We start from the raw sequence: 6,151 nt of genomic DNA on the forward strand, positions 1-6,151 counted from the left end.
TCTGTGGTATTGCTGCCCCACAAGCTGTTTAGCGCATTGAAATCTCCACACCATATCTCCTTAGTACCTTTACTGGATTTCGCAGCAATGTCTAACTCAGATACAGAGACGGCTTACAAGGATTATAGTAATTAAACAAGTGATATTACCCCCTTTTCAACAAATCTCCACTGCCACACATTAGTGTTCTTTGAAACCATTAATCGATGTGCAACACCTTTGATAAATGTAGCACACCCACCACCCAAGCCCTCAGCTCTATCACTTCTCACAGAGATAAACCCAGGTACTACAATCCAATTGAGGTTTAAACCATGTTTCTTGTACACACACCACATCCGGTAAAACATCTAAATCATGTATAAACTTCTTAAATTCTTCTCCATTGGCTATCAAACTCTTTCACTCAGGGTTCTTTTTCTTCTTCTATGATATTATGGCGGTCTGCAAACCAACGTTAAAGGTGCATACCGCCTCCTACTGTGCTGGTCAATCACAGTTTACAACATTTCGAAATCCTCCTACATAAGAAAATACTTCTGAGAAAATAAAAAAGAGCTCTACTAACTTCTATATTTATTTTAGTAAAAAAAATGACCCCCTTTTTCTCCCCAATTTAGATCTTGTCTCATCGCTGCAAATCCCCAACATGCTCGGGAGGTGAAGGTCGAGTCATAAGTCCTCTGAAACATAACTCGCCAAACCACGCTTCTTAACCTGGAAGCAAGCCGCACCAATGTATCGGAGGAAACACCGTTCAACTGATGACCGAGGTCAGCCTGCAGGCTCCCGGTTCGCCACAAGGAGTCGCTAGAGTGCGATGAGCCAAGTAAAGCCCCCCCGGCCAAGCCCTCCCCTAACCCGGATGACGCTGGGCCAATTGTGCGCCGACCTATGGGACTCCCAATCATGGCCGGTTGTGATACAGCCTGGGATCGAACCCAGGTCTGTAGTGACGCCTTTAGCACTGCAATGCAGTGCCTTATACCACTGTGCCACTCGGGAGGCCCATCCCTACTAACTTCTAATAGACATTCCCCAAAATCCCTTCCAATTCCCCCCAACCGCAATGACCCTATACTTCAATCTTTCCCTCTCTTCAACATACTTACAACAATATAACAACACATGCTCCCCCGTTTCATCGACCATACACCCCAGACACAAACTATCACATGCTTGCCAACCAGATGTAATGACAAATTCAATGTACAATGTCCTAAGCGCAATCGAGCAAACACCACCTCTTCCTTCCTAATCTGACCTTTGAATCTTGGTCCACCGCCGACCTTTCTTTGGAGGGCATATAAATGCCGTCCCTTGGGATCAGAGTCCCATGTCTTCTGCCACACATCTATCAAAATGGCTCTGATTTTAAATTTGGCCTCACCTCTACCCAGTGGAACATTATTATCAATTATATCTTGTTTCAAAGCCTTTCTGTCTAACTGGTGTACAATCTCATTCCCTTCCACACACAAATGTGCTGGGACCCAGCAGAATCTCACTAGTGTACCCATTCTCTCAATTCTCCATAATAACATGAATACCTCTAATATTATGTCACTCCTATTAGATTAACCAGATTATAAACTAATCAATACAGACAGAGAATCTGAACATACTATAATTCTAACAGGTTGTACGTCCTCCACCCACTGGAGGGAAACTATTATCACCAACAGTTCAACTGAGTATACTGACAGTTCATCTGTTAGTCTTCTACATATCTGCACATCAAAGTCAGGAATGTAAACACCTGCTCCTGTGCGCCCACTATATAGGTCCTTGGATCCATCTGTGAAAAGCGGTAAAAAAGCATAAAAACTTCTACCAATCTAATTGTCAACCAGTTTCCCTATATCACTGACTTCTGACCAATCTTTCCTTTCCTTTACCAAGGTTAGATCGGTTGCCTCCAACAAGTCTGTCCCCAAACAATTTGATTTGATGGTTTAAAGAATTAAACTTTCAAATGGTTCTTTGTTGACTGTTGCTGGGTGCTATCGTCCTCCATCAGCACCGGTCTGTACCCTACCTGCCCTAATGCTCTCTCCTGGCACCTTACACTAAGTCTGAATGTGTCCTGCTAGGTGACCTACACTGGGACATGCTTAAACCACCTGACCAAGTCCTAAAGCAATGGGACTCCCTAAATATTTCTCAGATTATTACCAATCCCACAAGGTAAGACTCCAAACACCCAGAAAAGGCTACTCTCCTTGATATTATCCGCACAGATAATTCTGATAGGTATCAGTCTGGTGTTTTCTGTAATGACCTTAGTGATCACTGTTTTACAGCCTGTGTTCGTAATGGCTGCTCATTGAAACAACCTGTCCTGATATGTCATGGACGCTTGCTAAAAAACTTTAATGAGCAAGCCTTCCTTCATGAACTGGCCTCTGTAAAATGATATAGAATCAGCTTGATTCCTTCTGTCACAGACGCTTGGACCTTCTTTTTTGATATTTTCAGTGGTATTGTTAACAAACATGCCCCCATAAAGAAAACAAGAATTAAAAACAGGTTCAGCAAAAACAGGTTCAGCAAATGAGAAATAAGTGCACTCAGGCTATCCAGAAGGCCAAAGTTAGTTACTTTAAGGAGCAGTTCTCTCTCTGTGTGTCTAACCTCAAGAAGTTCTGGAAAACGGCTAAAGACCTGGAGAATAAACCCTCCTCCTCACAGCTGCCCATGTCCCTTAATGTTGATGATGTGGTTGTTACTGATAAGAAGCACATGGCTAAGCTCTTTAATCACCACATCGTTAGGTCAGGATTTCTATTTGACTCAGCCATGCCTCCTTGCCCGTCCAACATTTCCTCATCTCCCACCCCTTCTAATGTGACTATCCCTGATGCTTCTCCCTATTTTCCCCCTGCCACGCCACAAAGTGTCTCCCTGCAGGCAGTCACTGAGTCCGAGGTGCTAAAGGAGCTTCTGAAACTTGACACCAAAAAAAACATCTGGGTCAGATGGTTTAGACCCTTTCTTTAAGGTTGCTGCCCCTATCATCGCCAAGCCTACCTCTGACCTTTTTAACCTGTCTCTCCTTTCTGGAAGGCAGCCACGGTTCATCCTTTATTTAAAGGGGGAGATCAAGCTCATCCTAACTGTTATAGGCCTATTTCTATTTTGCCCTGTTTATCAAAAGTGTTGGAAAAACTTGTCAATAATCAACTGACTGGCTTTCTTAATGTCCATAGTATTCTCTCTGGTATGAAATCTGGTTTCCGCTCAGGTTATGGATGTGTCACTGCAACCTTAAAGGTCCTCAATGATGTCACCATTGCCCTTGATTCTAAGCAATGTTGTGCTGCTATTTTTATTGGCTTGGCCAAAGCTTTTGATACGGTGGACCATTCCATTCTTGTGACCGGCTAAGGAGTATTGGGGTCTTTGGCCTGGTTTGCTAACTACCTCTCTCAAAGAGTGCAGTGTATAAAGTCAGAAAATCTGCTGTCTCAGCCACTGCCTGTCACCAGAGGAGTACCCCAAGGCTCAATCCTAGGCCCCACGCTCTTCTCAATTTACATCAACGACATAGCTCAGGCAGTAGGAAGCTCTCTCATCCATTTATATTCAGATGATAGTCTTATACTCAGCAGGCCCCTCCCAGGATTTTGTGTTCAATGCTCTACAACAAACATTTCTTAGTGTCCAACAAGCTTTCTCTACCCTTAACCTTGTTCTGAACACCTCCAAAACAAAGGTCATGTGGTTTGGTAAGAAGAATGCCCCTCTCCCTACAGGTATGATTACTACCTCTGAGGGTTTAGAGCTTGAGGTAGTCACCTCATACAAGTACTTGGGAGTATGGCTAGTCAGTACACTGCCCTTCTCTCAGCACATATCAAAGCTGCAGGCTAAAGTTAAATCTAGACTTGGTTTCCTGTATTGTAATCGCTCCTCTTTCACCCCAGCTGCCAAACTAACCCTGATTCAGATGACCATCCTACCCATGCTAGATTACGACGACATAATTTATAGATCGGGAGGTAAGGGTGCTCTCGAACAGCTAGAAGATCTTTACCATTCCGCCATCAGACTTGCCACCAATGGTCCTTATAGGACACATCACATCACATCACATCACATCACTCTATACTCTTCTGTAAACTGGTCATCTCTGTATAACTGTCGCAAGACCCACTGGTTGATGCTTATTTATAAAACCCTCTTAGGCCTCACTCCCCCCTATCTGAGATATCTACTGCAGCCCTCATCCTCCACGTACAACACCCATTCTGCCAGTCACATTCTGTTAAAGGTCCCCAAAGCACAAACATCCCTGGGTCGCTCCTCTTTTCAATTCGCTGCAGCTAACGACTGGAACAAACACTCAAACTGGACAGTTTTATCTCAATATCTTCATTCAAAGACTCAATCATGGACACTCTTACTGACAGTTGTGGCTGCTTTGCGTGATGTATTGTTGTCTCTACCATCTTGCCCTTTGTGCTGTTGTCTGTGCCCAATAATGTTTGTACCATGTTCTGTGATGTTACCATGTTGTGTTTCTACCATGTTGTTGTCATGTTGTGTTACTACCATGCTGTGTTGACATGTGTTGCTGCCTTGCTATGTTGTTGTCTTAGGTCTTGCTTTATGATGTGTTGTGTTGTCTCTCTTGTCGTGATGTGTGTTTTGTCCTCCCTCCACACCACTCACTCACTCACTCAGCCATAGAACCCCACAGTGGAGGTGTCATAATACCCATAAAACAGGGAAATGGTTCCAATCGTTTTTCTACCATTCATTTTTCCCATAGGGGATTTTAGAAACTCTTCAAATAAGGGTTGTGTAGGTTACCCTGGCATGACGTTTTGATAATCATGTAAATCGCTCTCGGACAAGGTGACTTTAATTAATATATTCGGCTCTATTTATTCTCTGATTCGAAAATGCTAATTACCATCAAAATAGACATCATACAAAACTATAAATCCCTGCAAGCTCCTGCATGTCATTTCTAGCTGACACCTTTGCTAACAGGTATTGTGTCAATTTAAATTTTTCACAAGACAGTTCACAGAATTGTCTATTTAAAGAAATGTAGCCAATTTATTAATTACTACATTTAGCTAATATTAGATCATTAATCCAGAAAATCTTACCTTTGCCTTGATTCGGCAGTCTCGCCCAGATCATAATGGCATTTGTAGTTCTTTATGATAGCCACATTAGCAGCTAATTAAATGTTACATTTTTGGGGGGTAAATACAGGTGAATATATTGATAAAAGTCACCTTGTCCACCTGGTACTCTATAGCCTGCATCACTGCCTGATAGTCAGAAGTATCAGGTCACAGTGAAATTAATAGATTTTTTTTTTTAAACAAGAGAAATTACATGGCGGTAGTGGTGCAATTTAGAAGTAGCCCAAAAACCCAATACATTTTCACCCGCACATTCGTTTTCAAAGTAGCCCAATTGCAAAGTTGATGCAGAGAGGAAGAGAGAGACCCAACTCGGTAGAACATCTGTCTCCCTCCAGCAGGTGGTGTACCAAGCAAGGAGTTTTGGTATGGATGTCAATGAGAGAGTGTCAAATTTGGTCAACAATAAAATGAAAGGATTATTTGCTACGTGAGGTTAATTTGATCAAATATATGTTTTTCCAACTGTACTGATATAAGTAGGCCACATGACATCCCAGCAACTTTGAGAAAAAACACTATGTCAGAGATGTCTGAGATGGCTATTTATGGCACGAGACTATAGCGTAGCACAGGGTTCCCCAGCTGGCGGCCCGCGAGCAAACTTTGGCCCACGGGTGGTTTTATTTGGCCCCTCAAGTTTACTGAGCAAAAAAACTATTTATTATTTATTTTTTTAAATGTTCATTGTTGGAGATAAAACAAATGTAAAAACACCAGGAAATCAACTCCAATTGATTTTAAATTGGGAAATCTGTTCCCAAGTATTTACACGCATAAGAGAGTCAAGTGATCATATAAAAATGTAAGCAATGTTTGAAATTATGTTTTAGTCAAATATTATATATGTTTAGGCTTCTTACAGTCTACAAATGATTTGTTATTATGTTCCCATTGTTGGGGTTGAAAGACATGTAGACCTATCTTGTCAGCATATCCATAATCTCTGGTTGATGATAACACTGTCGGAAAAACACCGCACTTCCGTC

This window comes from Salmo salar, chromosome ssa22 (genome assembly GCF_905237065.1).
Source record: "Salmo salar chromosome ssa22, Ssal_v3.1, whole genome shotgun sequence".
NCBI lineage: Eukaryota > Metazoa > Chordata > Actinopteri > Salmoniformes > Salmonidae > Salmo > Salmo salar.